The 17642-nt window shown below is 32.8% G+C and overlaps 1 long non-coding RNA gene across 1 annotated transcript; it reads right to left on the bottom strand.

Annotated features, from left to right (window-relative positions):
* Positions 1-226: 226 nt before the first annotated feature.
* LOC139505525 (uncharacterized) lies at positions 227-11536 on the bottom strand. Its single transcript, XR_011659768.1, has 3 exons — positions 11449-11536; positions 10799-10936; positions 227-302 (listed from the first exon to the last, which is right to left on the bottom strand). It is a non-coding gene; the product is annotated as an uncharacterized lncRNA (long non-coding RNA).
* Between the last annotated feature and the right edge of the window lie 6106 nt (positions 11537-17642).

Below are 17642 nucleotides of genomic sequence, written 5' to 3' on the forward strand. Positions count from 1 at the left end.
TCAGTTTTCTTCCAGGTGAGTGATACATCTAGAAATGCCGTTTTTGACCTAACAAATTTTTGAAATTATATTTTATTGAACTTTTTGACTTTTGACTTGATTTATTGATAAAACATTCTCTCTAGAAAGAAATTGGCCTGAATGATTCTTAAACAGTAAAACAGTAAAGGACAAACTTTACACGGAAGGGACTCGGAAAATGTATTATAAAAAATGCATTACATACCCCTAGACAACCAGGAGCCTTAAGACTTAAACTTTGTTCTCCATCACTACTTCTACCAACATGTGACCAACATCCGCTACAAGTAGAAAAACTTATCATTAATATTATTGATGCTATGTATACAACAAAACGATGGTCTTAAAAGTAAAATAACAAAAATATCAAACTTCAAAGAAAACGTAAAGTTCTTAATCAAATGGCAAACTCATAAGTTAACACACATCAAACATATAGGGAAAAAAATGTTATATTCCTTATTTGGAACCGGCATTGAAGTAGAAAATAATGGAATACACCTGGTTTTATAAATAGGTAAAACATTAAACGCCAAGAATCTGCATTGCGCTAACATGACTGAGAAAAATGTGCAATGTCTTTGAACACTGTCAAATGTGGTGAAGATGTAGCGTTATAAATATTGATACTAGATTCTACAGATAAACACCTATGTACATGTACATATATGGATTTCATTGAACAACAGGGTTAAATATTTGAATTTCTTTGTTTATTTTGGAATGTATCTTTGTCGTTTCCAAGGTATAACAAGACCGGAAGTCAACATATCTGTTCTAACGTTGTTTCTTATGAATGCGATCACTTTTTGTTGTAATTCATTTTTCTCATAAAATATTATATCATTCGATGCACTAAATCTTGTTCAACTTCACAGTCTGATAAAGACGAAATTCTCATTTTGCGCACTAAACATAAGCCTGGTATCTTCGCACAGCTTTAATTATACTTACATACCTGCTCGTGCATTTTTCATTGTTATTCAACGCAAATTTATTTTTTAAGATACCTGGGACGATCTTATTTCACAAAGGATTTCTATTGTCTACTTATTGTACCTCGAACTTATTTACCCGATGTAGGTCTTTAAGTTGAGGTTCAATTCAATAAAAGTTAATCGGGCATGACTAATTAGATACGCCCTCTTAAAATCAGGGGGCCCGAAATAGGATTGGGAAAAACACCCAGCAAAATACCTTAATTTACCATTTCAAGAATTTGTTTGATTCAAAGTGCTTTTGGTCGCTTAAATATCTTCGATCAATAATCAGGCGGTATTTTGTGGAAATAAATAACCTGTCCCGAACCGGGAGATGTTGGCTGCTATAGGAATTAATTTATAAAAAAGTCCATATCTCATTTACTTATAGTGGCCATTATTGTTTGTAAATTCATGACGTTTTGTATATGACATTCGTCTATCGTGGAGGGAAAAAAAAGGAGGGGGGCTTGATAACTTACGAGTTCGATCATTATTGTTCAAATCTTTTCTATTACGGCCTACGTTTTACCTCTAGCGAACGCTCTGTTTTATTGTAAAAAGTGCCACTCTAAATTTGTGAACATTTGCTTCAAATTGACCCACTTTGAATTTAGTCGTGAATATGCATGACATATTTGCCACTGGACACAAAGGAGCAATAAATTAATCAGCTTCATTTAGTGATTTATAATAATGTGTCCTCAGTTGATTATAGTCTCAAACAGTTTTCCAATTTTTATATATTTCATTTTTATTAACATTTGAATTTTTATGCGTAAATCTTAGCATTTCATCCTTCATTTTTCTCTTTGCATGTAATCTTTTTTTTTTTAATATTAAAAAAACGTTGTCGTAGTACATACACATCAGGGGTTACATTGTATAATTTCCAGCAAAACTAACAGGGGAAGGACTACATCAGAAAAACAATCTTCATTGAGTGGCAATAACTCATATACATATTGAAGCATACAATGACGGCTCCCTCGTCTAGGTGACAACATTTGCTGTTTGAAGTTTATTTATATCTCAGACTAGTATAATAGTTGTCATAAAAGGGGAAAAAATGATAAAAAAGGTTGACAACAATTTATAAAAAAGATTAAACTTATTTTGAGCGTTTCATTTTTTTTAATATTGTCTTGCTAATCGGTTTTGTTATATTATTTTTTCATCTACTATTGTTCTAGCAAAAGTCACAAAAATGTTGTTAAAATCAGCCATGCGACTTATAATTATTTAAAAAGATTAAGCTGACTTTTCTTGTTGTTTATGTAAATGCTCTTTTGTTCCGACGTTGGAAAGTTCCGGGCGGAAAGAACTAACTAGCCGAAAAGTTCCGGAGGAACTTAATAACTAGTTACTTTGTTCTTCCTCTGATTTAAAGTTCCACCGTAACAAAGTGACTAGTTGAAAAGTTCCAACGGAACATATACCAACTAGTTAGAAAGTTCCTTTTTGCCAAATTAGTCAAAACCGGAACTAACAAACTAGCCCAAAAGTTTCAACGGAACTTACCAACCAGTCACAAAGTTCCATTTGGAGAATTGATGCAAAGTAAAAGCGTAACATATTATATTTGAACCTTTCAAAGGGGAACCAAGATACTGATTACAAAAGTCAAAAGGAACTTATCAACCAGTCACAAAGTTCCCCTTTTGGCAAATTAGTCAAAACCGAAACTAACAAACTAGCCCAAAAGTTCCTCCTCATGTGGGTACTTTTAAAATATCAATTTCAGATTAATGTATAACAATGAATTACAACTTATTCCGTTATGAAGGCAACATTCTGACCGATTTAACTAGTTGTTCTGTTCCGCCAGAACTATTCAACTAGCTACTTTTTTCCGAAACTTTTCGACTGCACTCGGAACAAAATAACTAGTTGAAAAGTTCCGCCGGAACAAAGTAACTGTCGGAACATAGTGGCTGTTAAATTTACACATTTCAATCATTCAGCTCGTGTGTAGATCATCTTTTCCTCCAAGGTTTTTTTTTAAGGTTAAGATAGCTTGGAATTCTCACTGCACCAGGCATCTGATATACATTCCTATTATATTTTGATCGGACAAAGCTGCGTATTTATATAACCAATAAGCCAAACGAACGCACCCATTAACAAGGGTATACTGTGAACGGGAGAGGTCTAGAGATGTAAATATTTCTATACCCAAGCAAATATTGGTTTTGAATAAAAGGAGATAAAGGTATACATTAATGCGACAGCAACCCAAAGACACAGATAAATAAAAATATTTAGAGTCAACATTCGGTCTTTTTTTTATAGAACATTCCGTGTACAGAATAATAAGCTCAAAACCGACCCATGACTAAATAATAGTTATACGGAGTTAATTCAATATTTTCCGTCAAATATTAAATATCCGAAAAGGCACATTTGATTTACTATAATTATTTACCATGAAAGATAATAATCCCAACACTTCACTGTATAATAAAACGGTAAAATAAATAATGATAATGGATGACGACCAGCGGCGAATACAATTTTTATTCAGGACGATTACGTGAAATATAATAAGAGCGTTAACCCCGTTTTTTACTAGACTGACAAGCTGAGTCTTTTTTTTATCGTGTAAGTTCACAAGACATTAGTTCGCAGAAAGAAAAGTCACCCGACCAGGACACATTTCCGACGCTGAGCCGGCCAGTCTGTGCTCTCACTTTATGATGCCACGTGTTAAGCGTTGAAATAGAATACCAATTTAATTAACGTCTTTGTTTGACCCGTTCAGGATTCGAACAAATTTAATTACCTCCCTCTCTCGAGGCGAACGCCCCCACACGAGACCAACCAGGAGAGCAGTAGTGATCGGTAGTACAGAATATCATACCAAAAACTAAAGTACAATACACAATACAGTTTCACAGAATTCTCACAGTTACTAAAGCGAGCTAAAAGTATCTAACCTAAATTGGATGCGTGAAATGATATTGTAAACTACACGTAAACATGGATGATCGACTTCAGGGTAGATTTTATGAATCAAATTAAAAACTCTTGCACCTATTGTACGACCTACCTATTGTATTTAAAATTTATGTGTTATAGTCATTAACAGGCATGAAATATTTGCTACTGGACTTAAAGCAAACAACAATCAATCAATTTAATTAATTTCTCTGTTACAGTACTAGTACTTGGCACACAAAGACAAGATCTTGTAAAATGCTATAATTTACAATTTTCATTTAAATTTTTATGTTGTTTTCTTTTCTTTTCATTTCTTTTCTTCTTTTTTTTTTTTGGGGGGGGGGGGGGTCTCTTCAGTTTATCATATAAATGACTGCTTATTCAAAAGTTTTAGATATTTTTTTACGATTGTTCTTATCTAATGTTTAAATACGATTTATAACATATGATTTTTTTTGCCAGGCAAGGATAAAACTAAGAAAGATAAAGTTTTTTCCAGGTACTTTTGCTTCATTTAGACACGAAAAGGAATAACGGACGACTAATTTTAAGTGTTTTTTTTCATATAATATATTAAACTTGCGAATATATCTCACCCAACACCTTTTTGATCGGGACAGTGAAACCTAGTTCAATACGGTTTTATTCATTGAAGTTTGCATGCATAGTTCTTATTTTAAAAAAAACCACACAAATAAAGCAAGATATATTAATTGATTGGACTGAATAGACAACACTAATTATTTTGCATTCGCATGTATCTTAATGTAGGAAAATCACCAAATCAGAAACAAAAGGAACATTTGCCGGATGAATATTGTGAAGGACCTTATGCATCTAGGACTGTCCGATTAAAAGTTCTTAAACAAGCTGTTTAAAAAGCTAATTGTTGGAAGAGTTTACTTACTGTTTTCTAAGGTCTGATCTTTACGATTCGATTTCATGATTACTGACAGATCAAAAACATCAAGTATATATAGCATGAAGTTGTTGGGCATAAAATTCATTGGTCAGTTATAAATGAGGTCTGTACGGGGGTTTGATTGCTGATTTATTAAATAAGAAATCGTTATTTTGAAAAGTTGGCTAAAAAATATAAATTTACCCCCTAGTTTTGTAAAACTATCATTTGGTGTTATTTAGATGCTAATTTTTTTTTTATCATAAATAAATAATTATATGATGTAATGCCATTAAATTGGTCCGTTTTCATTTCAATTTGGTAACTGTTAATTGTATATACCAGTCTGAGTACTGTTTAACTATCATTTAAGTTAAACATATTTAGACTCGTACAGTTCAGGGGAATTAGGTTACTGCAAGTGCTTTTTATGTACTTTTCATATATTTTTGACGGTTTGTAAGTCAGTAAAAGTTCAATGATTAAGTTAATATTGACATTAAAAGACCTCCTCACAAAAAGGGCTGTTCAAATCCCCTCGCCCTTCGGGCTCGGGGATCTGAACACCCCTTTTTGTTCGGAGGCCTTTTAATATCAATATTAACTTATCATTGAACTTTTACTATTACTTAAGGTAAAATATTGTTATCTCCATTTAAATGAAACCAATAGACATCTACGTCAAATCATATATTTAAACATCTATCATACATCTATGAACAGACATTTGCATTACATCATTCGTGAATTGATACGATGAAAATAAGTGAAGTTAACCTATCAAAACGAACGTTACAAACGATGTTGCATCACCATTTATATGTGTCTTTCACCATTTCTGTTGTGTATTCGTTATTCTTTTGATGAGCATGAAAGTCTAATGTCTTCATATCTTTTTATACAAAGATTCGTAAAATTGAGAACAATAATCTCAATAAAATAAAAAAGAGTATTTGGAAAATATTCACAGACTTCGGTTGTTTTGATCAAAATACTTGAACGATTCCCTTTCAAACTTATTTGATGAATCAAGTTCAAAAGAAAACCTTATATCACTCATTTCCTGTTTCTTAGATAATATACTAGTATACAACTTTCTCAAGATTACAATAGTTTTAACCTCTAAATGTTTTTATAATTATTCAAGAATTCTTCGTTCATTCCTTCTTGAAATCTGCAACCTAGAGTCTTATATGCTCAAATGTTGTAAATACTGGTATCTTTACTTGAAATACCATTAAAAGAATATTCCTATGCAACAGGTTTTACGAAAAATGCAGAAATTCTGAATGTTGACTGGAATAATGTTAGCTGTCTTAGTAATAGTAAAAGTTCAATGATAAGTTAATATTGATATTAAAAGGCCTCCGAACAAAAAGGGGTGTTCAGATCCCCGAGCCCGAAGGGCGAGGGGATTTGAACAGCCCTTTTTGTGAGGAGGTCTTTTAATGTCAATATTAACTTAATCATTGAACTTTTACTGACTTACAAACCGTCAAAAATATATGAAAAGTACATAAAAAGCACTTGCAGTAACCTAATTCCCCTGAACTGTACGAGTCTAAATATGTTTAACTTAAATGATAGTTAAACAGTACTCAGACTGGTATATACAATTAACAGTTACCAAATTGAAATGAAAACGGACCAATTTAATGGCATTACATCATATAATTATTTATTTATGATAAAAAAAAAATTAGCATCTAAATAACACCAAATGATAGTTTTACAAAACTAGGGGGTAAATTTATATTTTTTAGCCAACTTTTCAAAATAACGATTTCTTATTTAATAAATCAGCAATCAAACCCCCGTACAGACCTCATTTATAACTGACCAATGAATTTTATGCCCAACAACTTCATGCTATATATACTTGATGTTTTTGATCTGTCAGTAATCATGAAATCGAATCGTAAAGATCAGACCTTAGAAAACAGTAAGTAAACTCTTCCAACAATTAGCTTTTTAAACAGCTTGTTTAAGAACTTTTAATCGGACAGTCCTAGATGCATAAGGTCCTTCACAATATTCATCCGGCAAATGTTCCTTTTGTTTCTGATTTGGTGATTTTCCTACATTAAGATACATGCGAATGCAAAATAATTAGTGTTGTCTATTCAGTCCAATCAATTAATATATCTTGCTTTATTTGTGTGGTTTTTTTTAAAATAAGAACTATGCATGCAAACTTCAATGAATAAAACCGTATTGAACTAGGTTTCACTGTCCCGATCAAAAAGGTGTTGGGTGAGATATATTCGCAAGTTTAATATATTATATGAAAAAAAACACTTAAAATTAGTCGTCCGTTATTCCCTTTTCGTGTCTAAATGAAGCAAAAGTACCTGGAAAAAACTTTATCTTTCTTAGTTTTATCCTTGCCTGGCAAAAAAAATCATATGTTATAAATCGTATTTAAACATTAGATAAGAACAATCGTAAAAAAATATCTAAAACTTTTGAATAAGCAGTCATTTATATGATAAACTGAAGAGACCCCCCCCCCCCCCCCCAAAAAAAAAAGAAGAAAAGAAATGAAAAGAAAAGAAAACAACATAAAAATTTAAATGAAAATTGTAAATTATAGCATTTTACAAGATCTTGTCTTTGTGTGCCAAGTACTAGTACTGTAACAGAGAAATTAATTAAATTGATTGATTGTTGTTTGCTTTAAGTCCAGTAGCAAATATTTCATGCCTGTTAATGACTATAACACATAAATTTTAAATACAATAGGTAGGTCGTACAATAGGTGCAAGAGTTTTTAATTTGATTCATAAAATCTACCCTGAAGTCGATCATCCATGTTTACGTGTAGTTTACAATATCATTTCACGCATCCAATTTAGGTTAGATACTTTTAGCTCGCTTTAGTAACTGTGAGAATTCTGTGAAACTGTATTGTGTATTGTACTTTAGTTTTTGGTATGATATTCTGTACTACCGATCACTACTGCTCTCCTGGTTGGTCTCGTGTGGGGGCGTTCGCCTCGAGAGAGGGAGGTAATTAAATTTGTTCGAATCCTGAACGGGTCAAACAAAGACGTTAATTAAATTGGTATTCTATTTCAACGCTTAACACGTGGCATCATAAAGTAAGAGCACAGACTGGCCGGCTCAGCGTCGGAAATGTGTCCTGGTCGGGTGACTTTTCTTTCTGCGAACTAATGTCTTGTGAACTTACACGATAAAAAAAAGACTCAGCTTGTCAGTCTAGTAAAAAACGGGGTTAAAGCTCTTATTATATTTCACGTAATCGTCCTGAATAAAAATTGTATCGCCGCTGGTCGTCATCCATTATCATTATTTATTTTACCGTTTTATTATACAGTGAAGTGTTGGGATTATTATCTTTCATGGTAAATAATTATAGTAAATCAAATGTGCCTTTTCGGATATTTAATATTTGACGGAAAATATTGAATTAACTCCGTATAACTATTATTTAGTCATGGGTCGGTTTTGAGCTTATTATTCTGTACACGGAATGTTCTATAAAAAAAAGACCGAATGTTGACTCTAAATATTTTTATTTATCTGTGTCTTTGGGTTGCTGTCGCATTAATGTATACCTTTATCTCCTTTTATTCAAAACCAATATTTGCTTGGGTATAGAAATATTTACATCTCTAGACCTCTCCCGTTCCACAGTATACCCTTGTTAATGGGTGCGTTCGTTTGGCTTATTGGTTATATAAATACGCAGCTTTGTCCGATCAAAATATAATAGGAATGTATATCAGATGCCTGGTGCAGTGAGAATTCCAAGCTATCTTAACCTTAAAAAAAAACCTTGGAGGAAAAGATGATCTACACACGAGCTGAATGATTGAAATGTGTAAATTTAACAGCCACTATGTTCCGACAGTTACTTTGTTCCGGCGGAACTTTTCAACTAGTTATTTTGTTCCGAGTGCAGTCGAAAAGTTTCGGAAAAAAGTAGCTAGTTGAATAGTTCTGGCGGAACAGAACAACTAGTTAAATCGGTCAGAATGTTGCCTTCATAACGGAATAAGTTGTAATTCATTGTTATACATTAATCTGAAATTGAATATTTTAAAAGTACCCACATGAGGAGGAACTTTTGGGCTAGTTTGTTAGTTTCGGTTTTGACTAATTTGCCAAAAGGGGAACTTTGTGACTGGTTGATAAGTTCCTTTTGACTTTTGTAATCAGTATCTTGGTTCCCCTTTGAAAGGTTCAAATATAATATGTTACGCTTTTACTTTGCATCAATTCTCCAAATGGAACTTTGTGACTGGTTGGTAAGTTCCGTTGAAACTTTTGGGCTAGTTTGTTAGTTCCGGTTTTGACTAATTTGGCAAAAAGGAACTTTCTAACTAGTTGGTATATGTTTCCGTTGGAACTTTTCAACTAGTCACTTTGTTACGGTGGAACTTTAAATCAGAGGAAGAACAAAGTAACTAGTTATTAAGTTCCTCCGGAACTTTTCGGCTAGTTAGTTCTTTCGCCCGGAACTTTCCAACGTCGGAACAAAAGAGCATTTACATAAACAACAAGAAAAGTCAGCTTAATCTTTTTAAATAATTATAAGTCGCATGGCTGATTTTAACAACATTTTTGTGACTTTTGCTAGAACAATAGTAGATGAAAAAATAATATAACAAAACCGATTAGCAAGACAATATTAAAAAAAATGAAACGCTCAAAATAAGTTTAATCTTTTTTATAAATTGTTGTCAACCTTTTTTATCATTTTTTCCCCTTTTATGACAACTATTATACTAGTCTGAGATATAAATAAACTTCAAACAGCAAATGTTGTCACCTAGACGAGGGAGCCGTCATTGTATGCTTCAATATGTATATGAGTTATTGCCACTCAATGAAGATTGTTTTTCTGATGTAGTCCTTCCCCCTGTTAGTTTTGCTGGAAATTATACAATGTAACCCCTGATGTGTATGTACTACGACAACGTTTTTTTTAATATTAAAAAAAAAAAGATTACATGCAAAGAGAAAAATGAAGGATGAAATGCTAAGATTTACGCATAAAAATTCAAATGTTAATAAAAATGAAATATATAAAAATTGGAAAACTGTTTGAGACTATAATCAACTGAGGACACATTATTATAAATCACTAAATGAAGCTGATTAATTTATTGCTCCTTTGTGTCCAGTGGCAAATATGTCATGCATATTCACGACTAAATTCAAAGTGGGTCAATTTGAAGCAAATGTTCACAAATTTAGAGTGGCACTTTTTACAATAAAACAGAGCGTTCGCTAGAGGTAAAACGTATGCCGTAATAGAAAAGATTTGAACAATAATGATCGAACTCGTAAGTTATCAAGCCCCCTTCCTTTTTTTTTTCCTCCACGATAGACGAATGTCATATACAAAACGTCATGAATTTACAAACAATAATGGCCACTATAAGTAAATGAGATATGGACTTTTTTATAAATTAATTCCTATAGCAGCCAACATCTCCCGGTTCGGGACAGGTTATTTATTTCCACAAAATACCGCCTGATTATTGATCGAAGATATTTAAGCGACCAAAAGCACTTTGAATCAAACAAATTCTTGAAATGGTAAATTAAGGTATTTTGCTGGGTGTTTTTCCCAATCCTATTTCGGGCCCCCCTGATTTTAAGAGGCGTATCTAATTAGTCATGCCCGATTAACTTTTATTGAATTGAACCTCAACTTAAAGACCTACATCGGGTAAATAAGTTCGAGGTACAATAAGTAGACAATAGAAATCCTTTGTGAAATAAGATCGTCCCAGGTATCTTAAAAAATAATTTGCGTTGAATAACAATGAAAAATGCAACGAGCAGGTATGTAAGCTACAATAAAGTTATCTCATAAATAGAACTCGATGAAACAAATTGGTTTTAGTAGAGGATTTTCCTAATCTGTGTGCTAGAAACAGTTATGATTGTACACCTTTGGCATGTGGCCTCGAAACAAGTTTACCTGCCGCTGTAAAAATTAACGTATGATTTGTGTCCAAGCTCTGTTTCTAAAGTAGGTGTGTGTGGTTTCCACTGCATACATGTCAATGTAGCGAAACTTGTATAGCCTGGTTAATTACGTCCCTTGCCACTTGAGTATCTGGAATAAGACGATTCACAATGACAAAGACAATACTGATCATGAGTCAATAAGCTAAGTGATAATATCCATGTTCTTCTATGCATGTAAACAGTCACAATAATGAACATTGCTTAGGATTATTGTTGTTATAAAGTCAATACATATATCGGGGCACAACGCACATGTTTCTGACATAATTTTTGAAAATTTGTGAAGCCAATGAATATACAGTTTGGGTGCTGCATTTGTTTGATGTGTTTTATCATTTGATTTTGTCATTTGATTAGGACCATCCGTTTTGAATTTTCCTTGGAGTTCAGTATTTTTGTGATTTTCCTTTTTGCTTACAAATTCATTGGCCTATTTCGAAAGACAACTTTGTGTTAGGGGTTAGTGACCTTAGTTTTAATCAAGTCAATATTCAAAGCACAACATCTATATCATTTGCAAGTGTTCGACGTTACTTATATAATATATGATATTAGACTTTACATTGGGCACGTTAGTACTGGATGTTCAGATAAACTCACCTAGACTTGAATCTATTTCATAGGGTACTGTGTGTTTATTCCAAAGGCGACCTGTTTTAAATCCTCTTTTGAAATAGCACGACTGTTTATGTCGGTTTCGTTTGACTGGAATTAATAATAATGTGTTTTTTATAATGTTCTTCTTTTAAATAAATTTGAACAGTATTTGTACATTGAGAATATAAGGATCTAACAACCTTTGACCATCTACTAAAATACATATTTTCAAGTAATCTTTAGACAAAAGTATGTATGCCATTCCACTAGCTTTAACATTAACGCGATACATAAAAAAAGATATATTGTGTAATTGTCAAATATGGCAGAAAGTAATCAACAACAACCACAATATATGCGAACCTTATTACTATACTATATATAAAAATATTAATTTTCGCGAACCATTTAGGTCACGGAAATTCCAAAATATGGCATCAGTAAGGAGAGTTGTGCAAATAATGTGAATACACAGAACCCCCATCCAAATTATCTTTAGCTAAAAGTATTCATCATTTTCTATTTTATATGTACCAGCAACATTCCATTTTTCTATAATTTCGATTGAAATATTCCAAAATCTGAGTTAAAATCGATCGAATGCCCCAAATAAACATTGTCTGATTGGTTGAAGTACTGTGGGCGTCAATGATTAGCATAATAAGCCTCGATGTAAAGAATAAGCCTCGATGTAAAGCACACGCTTCACATGAATAAGGAGAGTTTTACAAATAATGTGAATACACAGATCCTCCATCCTATTTATATTTTTCTGGAAATGTTGCAGTGTTCATCATTTCTGTTTTGATTCTGCTCACAACATTCCATTTTTCTATAATTCCGATTTAAATATGTGGAACCCGCAATAAAAATAGATGGCCTCAATGATCTAATAGCAACGCAAAAAAATTCCGTTACCCTGAGTTCTACGATGTTACATTAGACTGGGATCCGCCCAATCTAGCTGCGCGTCGTAAGGTCAAGATTAGCCAGGATCCCAGTCTAAATTATGTTACATAAACCCCAAAACCATATCACACAATTACAGAACTTTGCGCTCAAATGTAATTCTTGGGGAAGTATACGGGTAACTTCGTTTACGAAAATTTATACACACTTTATCATTAACATATACCTGGCTTTTGCATATTCACTATTTTTTATTCTGAACTGTAGTCGAATTCAATTCTATACATTTTTTTTTACATGAAGCAATAGGAGTAAGAATATTTATTTAGCGCCAATTTAACCAGCATCACAACACAATTATTTACCGGTATTTTTGTGAAATTTCAGTTCTATAGGTTATCAATTAGAGAAATGTTGGCAAGTATTACTTATTTATGTTAAGGTTCTACTGATGTGATTCTCTAGACCTTTTGACGGTCCGTTTTATCCCTTTTATCTCAATACTATCTCCGATGACAGGAATGTCAACTCGACCTATTCGTGTCGAAAGTGAAAATCCACTCTATTTGATGAAATAATTTCTTCTTCAACGGTTCATGCATTATTTTTTGTATTATTTGATAACCAATCACATTCACGTTGCATGTTTGCATGAAAATGGTTATGTACATGTATTAGTGAATTGTAAGGGCGATGCAGCATGCGAGGTCAGTGCGCGATCACGTGACATTATTATATGTAAACAAACATGCTCCCCGTGTAACACGTGTCTGAATTATCCTTTTAAAGTGTTATGAATCTTTCAATCACTATTTTATGATATTTTTCTTTTTGTTTTTAGGTTTGCATATCAGTAGTCCAAGTGAATTAGAAATAGTTCCGAGTTGTGTGTGTGTTTTTTTTTTTAATAGTCTATAGAATTAGAAGGTAAGTCTACATAAGTTATATTTTACATGTAACTAAAGTCTAAAAAGATGACTCCACTTTCCCTCTATATTTAAAAACCCGCTTACAATTTAAACAGCATTTGCTCCCCTTGAAAGCTAATTTGCCCCTTCCCCGTCATTTCCCTTTAAATTTGCTCAAAAGTCATACTTATAGTCCATTTACATTAACGGCTGATTTGTGATTTTACCAAATTTTCATATTGAACACATTTGACCATTCAGTATGAGTTCCCATGTTTTTTTTGTCTTATATGAAGGAGGTTTTAGGTCATCTTTTTCTAAACCTAACTTATTGCTATTTGTCTGTCTGGATTGTTAAAACCACAAAATCAGATAGTGATGAATATGCAAGTTTTCAACAATCCCGGAAATTACACTTTATTTAATTATCGCTATTTAGTCCAATCTGGGAAAAACAGTAATACACTGTATGTACAACTTTCTGTTTGGGTCATGCGACTGAAAATAAAGGTTTTTTACTAGAGAGCTGAGGGAGGAAAAACTTTATAAAGCGATCATCAAGAAACTTTAATAGTTAATAATCCACTATTTTCGAAATTGAAAATTGAAGTAAAAATTATTTTGTTTTAAGTATTTACAATAAGTTAAAACGGGTCTCATTAAAAAGTATTGTGCATGGTGAATTGTTTCAACGGCCCCCAGATAGCTTCAACTGGGATGAAAAAGTTGTGTAATTTTAGAATTCATCCGGTATGGAATAAATAGCGATTAGGTGTATTGACATCCACGAAAAAATATAGGAAGTAAGATACATGTAACTCCCCTTTTAGGTTTTGATAAATATTGGATATGACATTAAGAAGTTATAAAATTGTATTCTTTGAATATGTTTCTAGCGTAACATGCACGCTTAGTACTGCTTTTTATACGTCCGTCAAAGACGGGACCTATTATGGTATACAAATGTCAGGTGTCCGTCTGTCTGTCCAGCGTAAACATGTGGCACCGTAACTTGAGAACGACTTATCCAAATTTTCATGAAACTTAATATAGTTGTTTCTTATGATGGTCACATGATCTGTATACTTTTTGGTGAAAATAAGATTAAAACTTTTTGAGTTACGGCACATTGTAACTTAAACAGGGGGGTGTTTTTTTCACATGTCACACCGTATCTCAAAAACAATTCTTGATTATGGCTTAAAACTTTAAACACTTCTTAGTTACATTAATCTAAATATCTGTATACTTTTTGGTGATGATTCAAAATTTCATATTTGAGTTATTAAGTATTTATCATGTTTTTTCCAAGTCCGGATCCATTAATTAGTTTCAAAACCGGAAGTGTGCCATTTGGCCACAGACCACAATTAATTTCTCTATCATTTCTTTAGAACATTTTGTATCATTAAAAAAATTGCACCATGCACTTTTGTCAAATTTTTTGTGTGTCTTATGTATAGCACTAGTCCAAAAATATATCCAAAATTCAGAAAGATTGAAGCAATCTCTTTTACAAATTTAGCCAATATACATCCATACCCCTATGGACAAGTCAAGAGATGTTCCGAAAACTGTAAATATGACCTTTTTGCACTTGGCCTAATCACTCATTCCATATCAAAATGAGTTTAAATACAACATCCAAAAAATTATTTTACCTCTCATCTTTCATTTCCACCCAATAAAATCTAAGAAATGAGTGGGGAAGGGAAAGAAAAAAAATTAAGGAAAAATACACTCTAATTAAAAGGAACTACATTCGTGAACAACGAAAAGCGGGGTCATTAATTGTGGTCTTGGGCCATTTGCAATGTTTTTGAAGCACCTGCTGTGCAAATTTCTTGGATTTTAATCTATTTGGAATACCTTTTGACATTAATAAAATGTTTTACTGGCTTTCTATGCAAGAGGAAGCAAGAGAGAAAAAATATTATGTCATTTATCAGAAGCCTGTGTCAAAAACAGGGTCGGTTGATAATTATTATTGGTTTTTTTTTTTTTGAAAGATCCAATAAAAAAAGTTAGGGTCGGGGCTAAAAAACAGGGTTGGTCAGGTTACCTGAAACACAGATTTTTTTTCACGGCCCAAGGAGAGTTGTTAAAATAATGTGAATACACAGAACCCCCATCCAATTACAGTTATTTTTGGAAAACAAATAGTGTGATTTGTCAAATTCAGCTGATTTTTTTAATCGTCTTGAAAAAAGTGTACATTTTATGAGGGGGGGATAATCCGAGCTTAAAAACACCTGATCCCGGAGTCCCGATAAAGGTCCTATCCCCCCTCTTTTTATTGTCATGTCTAAGAATTACTGTTTAATCTTCATTTGGCAAGAATACTTTCAATAAGATACCCCCATACATGTATATGGACAGATCATATGTTATCCTCTGTCATTTGAAATTGTGATGCCAGAATGCATTCCCCCCCCCTCCCCCCACCCCCCCCCCCCCTTCTTCATAACCACCATCTTGACCATCTTTTCTTGACCATCTTAAATGAAAAAGTTTAGACGGTAAACTATGCTTGAAACACGTGTGTCACTCAAACGACTTTAAAGTAGTCTCCCTGATCAATTACTTACATCAAGTCAAAGGATAATTCAAGTTTTAAATCGGAGATTTTTCTTGCCCTTTAACATTTATTGTCACAACAACAACTTTTCTTTCTAAACTATCTTTACATGGAGAGGAGACGTCAAAAGAGTTCTTCAAACACATGAGTCGAAAAGTGGTAAATAACTCCTGTATGTGACATTTAGTGGAAGTCATTCAACCATATCATTTTGACAAACAATTCAATCAACACCTTTATTAATTAGTCCTTTGTTGTCGATAGCTGTAAATTGCAATCAGCTGATAATTGATTTTCTGTCAAAATCTTAATGAGGTCAAGGTGAATTCCGAGTATTGTCTGATAAGTTAAAGTCTGAGAAACTCGAAAAAAGTAAATAAACAAGAAGGAGGAAAATAAATCTTTCTATATATTTCTTTCGCCAAATTCTTAAGCAAATGACGAATTTTCATCGCCACAAGTATTATTTTTTTCGCAAATTGGGGAAAAATGGCGACGGCCAGCGGAAACCCTGTGTGAGGACACCCTATAAAGCTTGTGCTCGTGTTGTGCTAAAACATTTTTAGTATGCTGAAAAATACCAACATTAGAAAAATAAACAAATAATTGATATTGTAAAATATCATTGGTTGAAGAGCCAATGATTTACATACATGTATATACATAAATATATCAACCATAAAATACAACTGAATTAATTTACACCACAACTGTTGGAAAAAACCTTTATGTCTATCATGTATATAACTTATCTCATTCTAGTCCATTCAACTGACAGAATCAGTGTAAATTTCATGAATTCTTTAATATCATTATACATGTATAATCATGGGAACTATTCTTTTATATAGCAATATCTGTTAGCCATTAATAGAGGTCTTTTGCATTTAAAGTTCAGTTTAAGTGGGCTTATTTTGGGGAAAACGAAGTCAATTTCCAGATCATAGTTTACATTTTCTTTATATTTTGCTGTTGTCAAGATAACCTCAATATCAAGGACAATATATAGACCCAAAAACCGTTTATCACATTCTACACATGAGATTTTAGCAGGAAAGACTGTGATTGGAGTATTTAACCATTGCAACTTTTTAATTTGATCTCCTCCACTAATTGAAGTAGAATATTTAATGAAGGTGTGTCCACAATTTAGAATATGTTTATATATGTACAGAAATGATGTTGAACCTGTTTTATAAATTGAAAAGGTTACATTTTCCCCCTTATTTCAAAATCTAAGCTTGAACCTCTGCGGTCTTACAAAGTTGCCCCCTGCCGGGAATCTGGTTGTAACATGTACAACAATCAAAGATCAACCCACACTAACTGAATGTAATTGAAAGACATCTAGAGGTTGATATCAGAGGCAGATTTAGGGGGGGCCTGCTTTTTGAGACAAAATTTGGTTGCTTATATAGGGAATCACTGAATCATGACTTGAGCGAGCCCCCTCTTAGGTCAGTCAGTGGGCCCCCACTTAAAAAAAATTCTGGATCCGCCACTGGATATACAGTATCTAACAGAAGATGAAAAAGGGAACAATATGGTGAATTTTAGAGATTTATATTATTTCATGTACATGCATTTAAAATATATCAGATATATTGTTTGATTTTTTTTAGTTCTAAGTTCCAAGGTGACCTAGCTTCCATTTTAGAAATCGGATTTAAATGCTAGTCTATCAGAGGGATTTTTCCTTTTAATTGGTTGTAGATATGGAATCTTATTTTACCATGAAGTCAGATTTGAAAATGACTTTGGGAATGAAGATGTTGTAAAGACTGAATGTCAGTTTTAGTCTT

This window comes from Mytilus edulis, unplaced genomic scaffold (genome assembly GCF_963676685.1).
Source record: "Mytilus edulis unplaced genomic scaffold, xbMytEdul2.2 SCAFFOLD_1566, whole genome shotgun sequence".
NCBI lineage: Eukaryota > Metazoa > Mollusca > Bivalvia > Mytilida > Mytilidae > Mytilus > Mytilus edulis.